The 14,965-nt window shown below is 49.9% G+C and overlaps 2 long non-coding RNA genes across 5 annotated transcripts in view; one reads left to right on the forward strand and one right to left on the reverse strand.

Moving 5' to 3' along the window:
- Positions 1–294: 294 nt before the first annotated feature.
- LOC128115582 (uncharacterized) lies at positions 295–9,643 on the reverse strand. 2 transcript variants are annotated; one of them, XR_008220215.1, is made up of 5 exons: positions 8,145–9,643; positions 7,683–7,781; positions 7,478–7,571; positions 3,747–3,873; positions 295–3,263 (listed from the first exon to the last, which is right to left on the reverse strand). It is a non-coding gene; the product is annotated as an uncharacterized LOC128115582 (long non-coding RNA). The 2 variants fall into 2 exon arrangements; XR_008220214.1 differs by having other exon boundaries at positions 7,456–7,571.
- Positions 8,088–14,965, forward strand: part of LOC128115581 (uncharacterized) — a 55,514-nt gene continuing 48,636 nt past the window's right edge. For 2 of the 3 annotated variants that reach the window (XR_008220212.1, XR_008220211.1), the window contains exon 1: positions 8,088–8,202. This is a non-coding gene — a long non-coding RNA (uncharacterized LOC128115581). Of the gene's footprint in view, positions 8,203–9,656; positions 9,808–14,965 lie in introns of all 3 variants that reach the window. The other variant, XR_008220213.1, reaches the window with a different exon arrangement.

The following is a 14,965-nucleotide window of genomic DNA, read 5'->3' on the forward strand; positions in this document are numbered from 1 at the left end:
CTGTAACTTTGCATGCTAGTTTTAAAAATGAGAGGCTGGAGAGATGGCTGCGTGGTTGAGAGCATCTATGGAAAATCTGAGTTTGGTTTCCAGCACCCACATAAGCAGCTCACAAGCCTCCAGAACTCCATCTCCAGGGAATCTGATGCCCTCTTCTGGCCTCCTAGGGCACTCACACTTACATGTGCACACCCATGTGAAGATACACACACACACACACACACACACACACACACACACACACACACAATTTTAAAAAAATCTTTCAAAGCGATTAAATAACAAAGAAAAAAATTGGAATTTGAAACAAAACCAGAATAACCATCACTATTTATCTCTTGTGGTGCTGGGAGCCCAGTGGGCTTATCAGGGAGGGCATCTGCCACTGTTCTTGCTTGGGAGTCTCAGGCGATCGTGGTTAGGGAAGGGTGTCTGGGATCATAGGAGGCTGGCTGGACTGAAGGCAGGCAGCACTGGCCTTTTCCCTCTCCCCAGGATGTCTGTGGACCTCTCTGTAATGGAGCAACTGGCTTCTCCAGTGAGGTAGCTGGAAGTCTTGCAAGGTGCTCACGACTCCCAGAAGTGAGTGCTTAGGAAAGGGAAAGGGGGGAGCTGGCAGTATTCTGAAAGAGCGCTTCCAAACTTAAGCAACTTATTTCCAGCACATTCCATTTGTTAGCATGAGTCACAGGCCAGCTCAGACTCACTCACTGGGGAAGGAGTACACAGGACTGAAACAATGAAGTGTTCTCTGGGGCATTCTTGGGAAGGCCAGTACCTCTAGACTGGATGTGGTGAATGGAGAGAGAGAGGACGGAAACCTGCGGCCTTTGCTTTGGGGTCTTCAGAAAGCAGAAGCTGAGGAACGTTGAGGAGAACATGGTTGGAGTCCTGGGACCCAGGAGGAAATCTGAGCAAAGGACGCCTGAGATCATCACTGGCCGATGTGAGGCCATGGCCTTCACTGACATGGCAGGAGAGAGCATCCTGTCTAAAGCAATTTCCAAGCGACGCAGTGAAAGGGCCCTGGAGCTTCTCCGAGCTGACTTTGTCGAGCGGAAGAGTCATGACCGTGAACTAAGGAAGGCGCTGTTCCACTTTGGAGCAGAACTGAGGAAATATAAGGAGGTAGTCATGCTGCTCCAGCTGAAGGCTCTCAACAGAAGAACAGGCTTCAGGGCAAAGGCACAAGTCGGGGTGCTGCCAGTAAATTGTGGGCTGAGATGCAGAGGAAGCCAAGGGTGTGGCTGTAAATCCTTCAGTAATGCCTCAGTAACACTCAAGGGCATGTCTTGGAGGCCTCATGGGTAGACAGCAAGGCTTCTGAAGACCTTGCAGATACTGTCTTAGCTCTACTGGACAGCATGGCTTCTAAGGACTTCAACGGGCCCCTTCCTGGTGGCTTAAGTCAAGATAAGCCCTAAAGTAAATAAATAAATGGTTGTGGCTTTTGCCTAATGGAGGAAGTTAGAATGTGATATATAAACGCTTACAGGAGCTAGAGAGATGGCTCGGAGGTTAAGAGTGTTTATGGTCTTGTAGAGGATCCGAGTTCCTTTCCCATCACTCACATTGGGCATCTCATGGCCTCTGGTTTCTCCAGATGCGGGGCATCGTCTACTCTCTTCTGGCCTCCATGGTACTGCACTCGTGGGCAGATGCCCCTCCACACATTTACACATAGTTAAAATTGAGGGGGAAAAAAGGGAAGCCCGCAGTTTTAAAAATAATTCTACAAGTTGGACCGAAAGACATATAGCTCAAATAAAGAAGCCTCTTGGAGGCAGCGATTAGTGATTTCTTATGAAAAGGGAGGACAATTGTCCTAGTTTGCTCTCTTCCCCAAAGCAGCTTGGAGAAGAGAGGATTTACTTGGCATAGACACCTTGAGTCCAGTCCAGTCCATCACCGAGGAAAGCCAGGGTAGGAACTCAAGCAAGGCAGGACCCTGATGTGAAATGAAGCAGGGACCTTGGAGGAATGCTCGTCCCGTCCCCGTGGCTTGCTCAGCCTGTTTCCTTACAATCCAGGACCACGTTCCCTGGGGGGGGTGGCACTGCCCACAGTGGGCTGGGCCTTTCCAGGTCAACTATTAGTCAAGAAAGTGCCTGCAGGCTTGTCTATGGGCCAGTCTGATGGAGGCAATTCCTACGTGGAGATTCCATCTGCAGAGATGACGCCAGCCTGGGTCAGGTTGACGAAAAGCTAACCAGCACAATAATGAAGGGTTTGGAACCAGGAAAACACTTCTGGAAGAGAGAAAGTAGACCTAATGAAGGAGTTGGTGTCGTGTGTGTAGCTGGGTTGCAGGCCTGCTCTTCTCTTTGGGAGACGAACACCCACTACGTTTCCACTGTGCCTGCCGGCCCCACTGTTGGGTGTTGAATGTGGGAAAATAACTTGTCTCTTACTTAGCTCACAAACCTTAGGACCAAGAAGAACCATGCCTGAAGGGTCGCGTGTGCACCTATACCCCACTTAGATGCTTAAGTCTTGGTTTTGGAACTTGAGTCCGAGACTGTTTAATGACCTTGGGGGTTCTTGGTGGGCAGGTGGATTTGCACATTAGAGGAAGGTGATTCATTGGGATCAGACATGGGTAATTGGTCTGCAAAGACAACCCCCTCAACCCCGCCCCCAGCAATGAGTTACTTCTTGCTATTAGCCACTTGGGTGGTCCACTCCTTTAAATCTGGGTTGTCCCTGTGACTTACTTTGAACCCACAGAAGCAGTGACCATGATGCTACATGCCTTCTGAGTATAGGTCATAAAAGGCTTTTGGTTTCTACCTGGGGTCTTAGAACACTCAGCGTGGGCTGAGTGGTGGCGACGTACTCCTTTAATTCCAGCACTTGGGAGGCAGAGGCAGACGGATCTCTGTGAGGTTGAGGCCAGTCTGGTCTACAGAGTGAGTTCCGGGACAGCCAGGGTGGTTACACAAAGAAACCCTGCCTAAGAAAACAAACAAACAAACAATACTCCTGCGGGGTAGGCTAATCATCATGTTAGGAGTTTGATTCCTCAGTGAGAGTCAAGACAGCCATAAGAAAGGCCACATGACAATAAAAATTATGCTTAAGCATATCCCATGTGCTCCATCCATTCCATCTGAGGCAGAGGAAAGAGGATGTAGATGCTGCCGTCTTGGATGCACTATACCGTCAAAGCTACATTTGGCTTCAGGCTTCAGGCCCTGCTGCCTCTTGATTGCATGAGAAATTCACATCACCAAGCAACCACCTCTCACCGTCAACTGGCAGAACTATGAAAGAGCAAAATAACTCATTGAGAGCCACTAAGGTTTGGGGTTGATTATACAGAGATGGCGAATCAGCCCAGGAACGCCACCCTATTTTAATTTTAAAACTGCAGGGTAAACTGTAAAAGATCCAAATTTAAGATTGCTTCTCATGTAAAAATGTGCGTATGCGTCTACTTGCATGGGTGTGTGCATGTGTGTATGAGGGCCTTGTGGGGTGTCTTTCTCAGTCCCACGTTATTTTTTGAGACAGAGTCTCTCCTTGAACCTGGAGCTTACTAATTTGGTTAGACTGGTTGATCATCAAATTACACGAAGTCCTGTCGTCTCCTCCCTAGTGCTGGGATTCCAGGTGCTCACAGCTGTGCTACACCTGGATGCTTGGTGATGGGAGTCAGGTCTGCAGGCATTTCCCTAGTGAACCATCTACCCACCCCTTCTTGTGTAAACTTTAAAAATGTCTTCAGAGCCGCTGAGATGACTCACCAAGTAAAGGCAGTTTACCACCGAGCTTGAGGACCTGAGTTCAATCCCTAGAAGCCATAAGTTGGAAGGAGAGAACTGACTCCTGCAAGTTCTCTTTGTGCTGTGGTGTGAATGCACATATACAAACCTAAAATAAATAAACAGACAAACAAATAAGTGTAATGAATAATGTTGTCTTTAAAAACCTTCTGAATGACTGCATTCTCTGTTTTCCTTGCTCCCGTGACAAAATGCCTGGTAACGGTGACATCAGGAGCAAAGGTTTATCTTGGCTCAGGGTTACAGGTGGGTTATATAGAACCCATCATGGCTGGTGAGGCACCGTGACAGGAATGTGACACCATGACTGGCCACCAGGCATTAACAGTCAGGAGGCAAAGAGCAGACAGGAGATGGGACTGGGCCACAGAACATCAGTACCTGCCCACAGTGACCCACTTGATCAAGGATCCACCTCCTGAAGTTTCCACAACCTTCCAAGACAACCCCATTAGCTGAGGACCAAGGGTCACACATGTGAGCCCGTGGAGGACATCCTACATTCAAACCACAACATTTATCTACGACAGTTTCAAACTGGTGAGTTTCGTCAAGCACATATAAAGCTCAATAAAAATGTTTAAGTGGGCCGGGCGGTGGTGGCGCACGCCTTTAATCCCAGCACTCGGGAGGCAGAGGCAGGCGGATCTCTGTGAGTTCGAGGCCAGCCTGGTCTCCAAAGCGAGTACCAGGAAAGGCGCAAAGCTACACAGAGAAACCCTGTCTCGAAAAACCAAAAAAAAAAAAAAAAAAAAAAAAAAATGTTTAAGTGAGGCTGACTTTGAGCTTGAGTTTTGAAATTTTAGTGATACCTTAGTAAACATTTTTATAATAATAAATCATTCGCCACTGTGGTGTGGCTCCATGTCTGGTTAGTTGCCAATGTAAAGAGTCAGTCCCACGTGTCATGTGTTTGTATCTTGAGATGCGTATGTGCAAATGTAGGTGAATCATAAATTATGTATCCCGGAAAATGTTCCACGCCTGTGATTTGCAAATGTAACAAACACTGGGTTGATCTGCCAGTTCCTATGGAAGAAAATGTGTGTTTCACCACTACCAGGGAATACCGCTGTCACACTCTCTATTTGTGAGAGAGGACTTGACTGATAAATCCATGTTTTTTTCTTTTACCCACTTCCACCCTTCAGTCTGTCCTACCATTGCTAATGTGGGAGACAGCTTAATTCATGGTTCACATAACATGCAGACTCAGTCTCCTGCTGACTCAAGGACTTAAAAGTGTCAGTCATGAGAATGGATGCTTAAAGCTGGAGACCTTGTGTGCTGAGGTTGAGTGCCGGATTCCAAGGAAGATAAGGATCAATGTGCTTTTATGATACAAGTGTGCTTGTATGTGTATGTGTGTGTGCATGTGTGCACCTATGTGTGAAATATGGGTCCTTCCACCTCTAGGAGCAGAATGGGGCTTCTTCTGCCTGTTGCTTCCAGCCCTTTGTCCAAGTCTCTCTGCTTCTTTCCCGGACGTCTATGGGCCTCTGCTCCTGGGGAAATGCATTTTTATTCTGATTTAGTTCTTTGGCTTAAACTTGCAAGCATGGGCAACCCTTTGACATTGCAACACAGCACTGTCTACAAAATTCACACCCGAGAACCACACAGTTGAGTCACACACACAAAAAAGCACCAAATATCTCATGATGTTTTATGTAAGGTTATGATTTTGTCTTGGTCCACATTCATAGCTATGCTGCGGCACATGTGGCCCATGGGCTGTGGCTTGGCCATGTCTAGGAGAAGCATATTTCACTTATTACCCGTGTGTACTAGTTGGGACTTTCTTTTTTTTTTTTTTTTTTTTTAGCTCTGAGTGACCAAAGAATAATTCAAATAGGCTTGTGTTAAAAGGGCATATATAGATTCTCAGGACTGGGAGGTCAGAAAGCTAGGGCTCAAATTGGTTTTCAAGAGTGCTTGTTGAGGAGCCTTTTGATTGACAGGTAACCCCACCAGTCCTAAAGTGTATACATGTGTAGAGGGATGCAATTCCTCCAAATAAGGGATCTGGGAAGTAGCAAGTCTTCTGTATCTCATAAGCTCCTGGGCCCATGGGCCAGACTCCTCAAATAGGTCAGGTGGTGGGTACCGCCTTCCTGAAGCTCTCTGCTACCTGAAGCAGATTCCTTGTTTACTCCTGTTTCAAAACTTCCAGTCCTTCACGGCTCCCTCGGTGCTGGCGGGACTTCCGCTTCAGGAGAGCAGACACGAATGATTGACATACCAAGTCGAAGAGGGTAGGAGGCTTCCTCTGCACGGATTCTTACCTCTGCTGGTATGTCGAACCTTAAGGATACCCCAAGGATGGGTCCTAAGAATTTTACCACTGTGACTTTGCAATATAGAAGTGTCTACAGACCGAAGAAACAGCTCTGCTAGGCCACCGGCAGCCATCTCCCACAGAGCTCTGCCAAGAGGGCCTCATGGATAGACCCACTCAGGAATGGCCTCTCAGCCTCTGCGGGCTATTTCACTCCACATAGCAGTTCCTCCACAAGGACAGGGTCCTCAGAAGTGGGTTTCCTCCCTGAGTCTGCCCTCCCTCTGTTCCCTTTCCACTGACCCTCGAAGCTGAGTGGGGGCTGTTCTTGCCTCTGCCCCGCCCCCTGAGCCTGAGTCCCTAGTGTTTCCTGATACATATACTCCAAAGCTTCATCAAGTCTGATGACAACTCCCCCGAGGGAGGGAAGAGGGGCGTTGCCGCTAAGGCATGTGTGCAAGCTGCCTGCCTGGTCTCTATTCGGCCTGCTGCCTGCCAGCAGCCAAGCTGGCCTCAGCTTGCACTCATGGAGTTTGTGGATGTGTGTGGGCCATGCCGTGGGCCAAGACACTCCTGCCGGGCTAGGTCATCTCCTTCGGGGTCTTCCTGCTGGCTCTGGTCTGAGCAATTCTCCTTCCACCTTCCTACGTCCCTCTTACTTTTTTCCCTTCAAGTATGTCCCCCTTTCGGTCTCCTCTTGTGTTCCTTTTCTCTTTTCCCGAAATAAGGATGGTTCAACAAAGCTTGCCACACCAGGCTCTAAAAATCGCAGGTTCAATCATGTTGCTGTGTGTGAGCATGCCTGTGTGTGTATGTGTTTATGTGGCAGGGGATATACAGAAACCTTAGATTTCATTCATCAGGTACCATCCATCATTTATTTATTCTTTTCCTTCCATCCTCCCTCCCTCCCCTCCCTCCCTCCCCCTCCCTCCCTTCCCCCTCTCTTTTTTCCTTCCTTCCTTCCTTCCTTCCTTCCTTCCTTCCTTCCTTCCTTCCTTCCTTCCTTTCTTTCTTTCTTTCTTTCTTTCTTTCTTTCTTTCTTTCTTTCTTTCTTTCTTCAGGCTTCTCATTGACCTGGAACAGGCCAAGTAGGCTAGGCCAGCTGGAGAGCATGCCATGTCCCAGGCATCCTCCTGTCTCTGCGTCCACACTACCAAGCACAGCTTTTGTACTGAAGCCCAATCCTTGGACTTGCAAGGCATTCACTTTCCCAACTGTGCCGTCTCCCCAGCTCCTCCACCCTGATTTTAAAGACGTTCATTGAGATGAAACTCTGTGCCCCAGCATGGAGGGAGAGCACCTCCCGCAACATTAGAGAGATTTAGACGCTATTTTCCAACTACACCAGATCCTGACACACACACACCCAAAGAGCAAGGCAATGCATACAGCATAGTCATGTAGACAATACCGTGCGTTCCCCCCTCCTTCCTTCTTTTCAGCCATACTTTCTTCTTGCCCACCGACATGGTCATCACATTTTCCCCCGGAAGCATCCAGAGGGCCTGGCCATGAGGAAGAAGAGATGAGTGTCGAATTGTTAGATCGAAATCTACACACACAATAAAGGCATCTCCCAGCCCCACCTAAGGCCGTGATCATGTGCGTTTACTCACAGGCACAGAGCAGCGGGGTGGGCCCACCATAATCCATCTCTTATTACAAAGCCAGAATCTTTTCCATCTGTGTTTAAGCTGGAGCCTATGAAATAATGTCTATAAAAATAAGGTTGGAAGTGAAAATATCGAATGCAATAAATTATTGCTGCACTGTGTTCTCTCCTGAGGGCTGTCTTGGCCAAAGAACCTTCCACATTGCCATCTAGGACTGTTCTTTCTATCTTCCCATAAAACATTCCATTTGTTCACAGGAAGAAAGAGCCTAGATGGCGGGGCCTTAGTCAATAGAGCTGTGGTGCTTGGCTGTTGGTACCTGCCTGGCATCTTAATTTTTCTTCCAAAGCAGAGTTATTCAGCTACTAAATGAGAGCCTAAAGGAGACTGCCTAGGGGAAGGTTACGGGCCAGTTTCCATCACGGCCGCCATCTCCCTCCCTCCCACCCCGTCACCTCATCCCACCGTGTCAGAGCCGGGACTCCAGACTGTATCACCGTCTCCCTTCACTGATTCAGCACAGGTACTACATCCTGGGCGCTGGAGGAGTGTTTTGGAGGAAGGGGAACCTCAAAGAGGGATGCCTCAGATCTGAGAGCTTGAGCCTTGGGGGCGGGGCGTACGAGGGAATACTCGCTCTGCACCAACAACCCAGAACGAGAGGGAAAGTTAACAGTAAGACACTCAAGGGTTCTCTCAGGGTTGAGAGGGAGACAAGAGAGAGATAGAGAGACAGGAAGACAGAGAGAGACACACAGAGACACACAGAGACATACACAGAGAGACACACAGAGACAAAGAGACAGAGAGAAGACTCTGGAAGGCAGTTTTCAAGGTGTCTGGACAGATGGGTTGGATGTGGGCCTGCAGAAGGAGAAAGGCTCTCAAAAGAAAAAGGATAAAAGTAGGACCCAGATGGCGATTTAATTCAGATGGACTGGACCCCCGAGGTGCATGGGGGACAGAGAGGGAAGGTAGACTGAAAAAAACATGGGAGTAGATGAAGGAACATGATGGATAAAACAGAAAGGTACTCAGTCTCAGTGTTTTTGGTCCTTCGGTGTGGCAGGAAGCAGTGACCAGTTGATGTGGAGCTGAGGAAAGAAGATGGCACTTTAGCTGGGGCCAGTCTTCGCTGTGAGATATCTTGAGGCCCGTGGGAGCTCTGTTTTGTCCTTATTACTCTCTTTCCTGAAGGAATCCCAAATGCAAGGGTGGGGGGCAGAAGACCCAGCATTTTCCTTTCCCCCTTTAGCCAATTCTAAAACTTGACAAGGAGTTCAGGGCTATGTGCTTGCATTGACTCTTACACGCTCACACTTCGCCCGTCTGGGAGGGAGATGGGATCAAACGATGCCCACATAGCCCCGTAGCAAGACTCCATTCACCTCAGTGCAAACAAGGGCACCGGAGCCTTTCCAAGGGGCATTTGCTGGGAAAGGGGTGGAGTTGGCATGAAGGGAAAGCAGCGAGAACGGACTGGTTGGTCAGTCCACACGGCCAGCCTTGCCCTTATTTTGGAGCCTCAAACAGATGTGGTCTGAAGTGTTGGTCTCAGAGGAAAGAAAGGGAGTCCAGGGCCAACCTAAGGACATTCTCAAGAGCCAATGGGAGGAAGCCTAGGCGCCCTGTGGCTTGGGACGGGGTGAGGCTGGTACCACCCTTTGTAGCCTTCGTCCTTGGTGCTGAGGGGGGATACTGGCTTCATCCCATTTTCCCAGCGATTCTGATGGGAACCACTGGGGTTGTATTGAGAAGGATTTCCACGCTCTTTTCAAATCCTTCACTTGGCTTTACTCAGCGGGCCAGCCCCCAGTGCAACAGCATAGCCTATTCTCTCCTTTCTGGGCTGGCTAATGCGAGCTCTCTGTGGAGGGAGGAAAAGGGACCAGCTGTTCCACTGGAGCTGGGCATTGACCCTCTTTCTCTGGCAGACACTTAGGATTTAGAACTTGGATCTCTCCCTCCACCCCACAGAGCCCAGGGTGCGGGTCCAAGAAGCAGAGAACTCTGGGAGAAAGGGGGCTTGTGACCCTTCGCCACCTCCAGCCTCGTCGTCGTCGTTATTCTCTGAGGACGGGCAGAAAGGGCTCTTCCAAGCCCTGCTGGCAGCCAGGCCCCGTTTGTGGTAGGCGGTGTTTATGTGAACGCACAAATGTTTATGTGAGATTGCCAACTGGTTATTTATGAGTCTCTCAGCCTTTCCCCAATAAAAGCTGTTCCCTCAATGTTCTGACAGGCCCTGCATCTGTAACTAATGTGTCACTCGCTCGGCTAATGCAGTTCGCTTGTGTTTATTTTTGCACAAAAGCAATTTATCCAGCGGCTCTGGAAGAAAAAAAAAAATGGCCCTGTCAGAAACCTTCTTGGGAGCCGAGTGTTTTTCCTCAAAAGAAGGCCCAAATGGCTCACGGTGCAGGGCAGGCTGGTGGGATGTGTGCCCGAGTGCCCAGAATGGGAGAGAGCATGTTAGGGTGGGCAGTGGGTCTCAGGAGGGCTTGCCCCTCACTGTTATCTCTGGCTATGAGGAGGTGTGTGTCTGTCTGCAGCTCCATGGGGGACTGTGTAGGTCTGTATTTGCCTTTCACGAGAAAAGTTCTGCCCAGAATGTTGGGTGGTTTTAAAATGGTGTTGCGGGTGGGGGCTAGCTCTAACTCTGCTATCCCTCCAGTCACCATAAATCAACGTCGGGAAAGTAGGTTGCTGGCAGTTAAAGGGCCTGGAGGAGGTAGCTGAAGGGAGGCTGCGGAGGATGGGAGCAAGGGTTAAAAGGGAGGATGCTTGGCTTCAGGGCAAAAAGAGCATTAGCCCTGGCCGGTCCGGGACCGTAACTATAAAAATGTGAAGGCAGACTGCCTACGCAGACGCAGGGCTCTCTTCTCCATAGCTTCATCTGACTGTTCCCACTGTTTTCCTTCAGTATTGGCAGCCCACCTCTTGTGGGAAAAGGGTGCTCTGAGGGCTTGTTGGGGGGGGCGGGCAGTGAGAAAGAAGCTGTCTCCCGCTACAGAGCCAAATTTTAGGGGGAAAGGAAAAGAGCTGGTGAGGGAGGGTGATGTTAGGAGTCAGCTGAGTGTGTCTGAGTCACTGATACAAAGAGGGACCCCACGTCGGCCTGGACAAGAGCCTGGGGGCCTCCATCGGCTGTCACTCTAACACAAGCCAGTCAGCGAACCAAACTGGGCTGGGCAGTGGCTCCATGTAGAACCCTCCCACTTCTAGGGAACCCTCCCCCCACCACCAGGTACTTGGGGCCCACAGTGTGCAAAGGCCCATCCCACGGCAGATTCTTTCTTGTCGTTTCAAAATGGCCTAGTAGGAGTAGTAATAGTGGATTAGGATGGTGACGTCAAAGCCGGGTGGAGCTTGGTACTCCTCTGGGGAGAAGAGATACCTTCTTCTAGCCTTTCTCACGCCAAATCAGGACTGTTCTGCCCCAGTTGGCAGGACAATGGTTTCAATGATCTCCATCTTGGGTTTGTCTCCAAGGAGAGTTTGTTAATTGTATGATGGCGGACAAACGTTAAGTCCACAGATACTTGTGTGAACACAGAGACGTAGATGACTGTGTTTTTCTGTGCGTTCTGTGGGGAGGGAGCCTCTCAGGCCATCTGTGTCAAGGTCTTTGGGACCTGGCCTAGGCCTTGGTGGTTCCTCTGCTTTCTATGTACAGGGCTGAGGGGAGCTTTGAGTCTGGAGTAGGGAAAGGAAGGCTGAAGGGCAATGTTGTGCTGTAGGAATGGACCCACTTTAGAATCTAAAGAGAAAAAGTCGACCCTCCATGCTGAGGCTCAGACTCCAGCCCACAACCCTCCCCAGGTTCATGACTTCCCTCCACGTCTTACTCAGGGCCGCTCTTTCACGGTCCGGCTCAGGGCCTCTGCTGGCGTTCTGCACCAAAGCCAGCATGGCCAACCAAGCTGGCCTTCCTATCTGCTGCTCTCCCCTCCTCACTCGTGGGGGGAGGGAGTGAACCTGCAGAATTCACAGGCCGCGGAGCCACGCTTTCCACAGACAAAATCGTCCTCAGACCCTAAAATGTGAATTCACAAATTCTGAAGCCCCCTGTGGCCTTGGAAAGTAATGTGCCGGAAGGAGAGTCATCGGGGCAGCTGGTAGGAGATAAATAGCCCTCCGTGGGTGGGCAAGGTGGGGAGGGGGTGACAATGAGGAGCAGTGGGCACTGGGGCTTCTTCCTTGGAGGGCGAGGGAGCAGGTTCAGGGAAGCCGTTCTTCTCCTTTCAAACCTGGATTTTTATGTGACCTCTCCTAGAGTTACAATGTTGGCCACCCGATTCATGTCAAACATACTGCGGGCCAAGCAAAACAGTCTCGGACGGGTTGGGGCTGGGCTGTCGCTGCGCTATTGTGAAATGGGGCTGGGCTGTCATCTGAGATGTGCACTGGACTGTGCTGTGCACTCGGGGCCCGGCGCTCCTTTAGGGATCCTTGAGTGGGAGCTTTGAAAGTGAGCACTTGGTGCAGAAAAGCTGAAAATACAGCCCATTTCCTGAGTCAGATGCCACCCAGGCTGCTCTGCTCTTTGGACAGAGAGGGGCCCAGGACCCTATTATTTCCCTTAGCAGGTTCTGGGGAGTTCCATCTAGGCCTGGCCTCTGGGGATCCCGGGGCCAGAGAGCAGACAGTAAGGAGCTCTGTCAGGGAGCCTTGCCTCATATTGATGTTGGGAGCAGTGGTTCTCAACCTTCCTCACGCTGCCACCCTGTAATACAGTTCCTCATGTTGTGGTGACACCCCCCCGCCGCCCCAACCATAAAATTATTTCCGTTGCTACTTCATAACTGTAATTTTGCTACCATTATGAATCGTAACGTAAATATCTCATATGCGGGAGATCTGATTTGTGACTGCCCTCAAAGGGGTCGAGACCCATGGGTTGAGAATCACTGGTTGGGAGTGACGTGATGGGGGTGTAGGGGGAGGGTAAGTTAAGGTCAGATTCCAGGGTTATGGTCTCTGCAACAGAGGAGGCCTCATGCTTCTCAGGGTGGGAGTGTGTGTCCCAAAAGTCACTGCCTGTGAGGAGGCGATCCTCATTTTTTCAGATTTGACCCCCTACCCCTCATCGGAAAGAGGGGGAGTGCAGATTTTGGCTTGAGATTTGGCCCTGTGAATGTGACCCCAGCTTACCTCCAGTGTGTGGCCTCCAGATAGAGGGGGCACATACCTCCCAGAGGCCTGACTTGGCCACCAGCAGGTATTCTGAGAACGGCTTTCCAAGGCCAGCCTGGCAGTAGCTACCATGCTCAGGCCGGACATTCAACTTGGTCTCAGGTCCCTGTGGTTTCTGGGGTCATCCTGGCTCTGTACCTTATTAACATGTGACCTTCTGAAGTGATGTCACCCCTGTGTCTTGTTTCCCTTGTGCGTAGATGACTCTGACTAGATGATCGTTGGCCTGCACCCAGTCTCCAAACTCTCTGCAGATGATCTAGCCTTCTGTTGTCCTAACTCCATAATTCAGCTTCTGAGTAAGACAGAGCACTGTTACTCATCACTGAATCCCCAGTGTCTTGTGAGGCATATAGCACATCAGAGGTACTTATCATGCTTGTGGAATGAATAAATAAGACGCGATTTTAGCTTCCAGAAGTTAGCCATGCACCCAGATAACAACCAGACAAGCTGGGTGCTGGAGAGACACTCAACCGTAACAAACTAGGCTGCTAATTCTGCTGGGAGGCAGGAGCAGTGGGATCCAGGGCCAGACTCAGTTCCTGGAGGAAATGAGGAAGAACCAGGGGGTGGCCACACTCTAACCGGGGTGTACAGCTGCAGCTGTGGTCCAGGCCTGCCCGACTGGCCAGCACCGCCATGCAGGAGCACGGTTTTCCTGGAGTGGTGTGCAGGAGGGTCCTAGGGCCTGTGAGGGTTAAGCAGTCTGGGAGAACAGGGCTATGAGGTGACTGCAGAGCTCTGGGGCCTCAGGCAGGAGCCTCCAGTCTGTTCACTCTCCAGATTTGAGCCCAAGGAAGGCTTCCTGCCACCCCATTCTTGGGAGTCCTCGCTGAGGCTTGCGGACCTACCCCCTACCCTCATCCCTCGGTGCAGTAGGAATACAGTGAGGCTCTGAGGCTTGGCTGGATGTTTATTCTCTCCATGGTGCTGCTCCTAATGTCACCGAGCCACTTGGGATGCTGCTCGAAGGGGACTTTGGACCTGGGGATCTGAGATGGGAAACTGTAAAAAAATAATCTTCCTCCTCTTCCTCTCCCCCTTCCTTTTCCTTCTTCTTCAGAGCATGGTCTTGCTATGTAGCCCAGGCTGGCCTTGAACCTACAGCAAGCCTCCTGCTGGGATCGCAGGCATGTGCTGCCATGCCTGTCTCTGAGGCTGGAAACATTGCTTCATCTCTAAATGCAGACCCAAACAAGGTTAAATATAAAAACAACAACAAAAACAGAGTAACCAACGTGTGTGTGTGTGTGTGTGTGTGTGTGTGTGTGTGTGTGTGTGTGTGTGTGTGAGATATAATGAATACCTGTGGAGCTGTGAACCAGTTTCAGAAATAGGGTTAAGCAATCCAACCAGGGCCACTATGTGCAGCTCCCAAATACCCATCCCTTTCTGCCTGCTACCCCCACCTGCCAAAGTAACCACTGGCTTGCATTGGGAGTTTCTCGCTTTCTTGAATTTCTGTATTGTTTTCTAAAAGTACATGCAAGCTTGGGCTGCTGTTATTTTTGAGGCAGGTCTCTTGTAGCTCAGGCTGGCCTCAGATCTGTTATAGAGCCGAGGCTAGCCTTAAACTCCTGCTTCTTCTGCCTTCCCAGTCTAAGTGCTGTGATAACAGGAACATGCAGCTGTTGCCTGACTTACACGACAGTTTAAAAAAATTATTAGAATATGTCAGGCGTTGGGTGGCGCACGCCTTTAATCCCGGCACTTGGGAGGCAGAGGCAGGAGGATCTCTGTGAGTTCGAGGCCAGCCTGGGCTACAAAGCGAGTTCCGGGAAAGGCGCAAAGCTACACAGAGAAACCCTGTCTCGAAAAACCAAAAAAAAAAATAAAATAAAATAAAGAAACCCTGTCTTGAAAAACAAAAACAAAACAAAATTATTAGAATATATTAATTATCCCTAATAATGGGTTTCGTCACGACAGCTTCGTACACATACATAATGTATTTTGATCACATTCCCCTCCCATGATCCTCTCTTGTTCCCTCCTCATGTGTAAGTCTTTAAAAGGCGTTTCCAGGGTTGTTTTGCACACTTTGAAATCTCGTATAAACTGTGACATTGTAGCGTGTGTTCGGCAATTAG

This window comes from Peromyscus californicus, unplaced genomic scaffold, assembly GCF_007827085.1.
Source record: "Peromyscus californicus insignis strain IS unplaced genomic scaffold, ASM782708v3 Scaffold_1__1_contigs__length_55948999, whole genome shotgun sequence".
Lineage (NCBI taxonomy): Eukaryota > Metazoa > Chordata > Mammalia > Rodentia > Cricetidae > Peromyscus > Peromyscus californicus.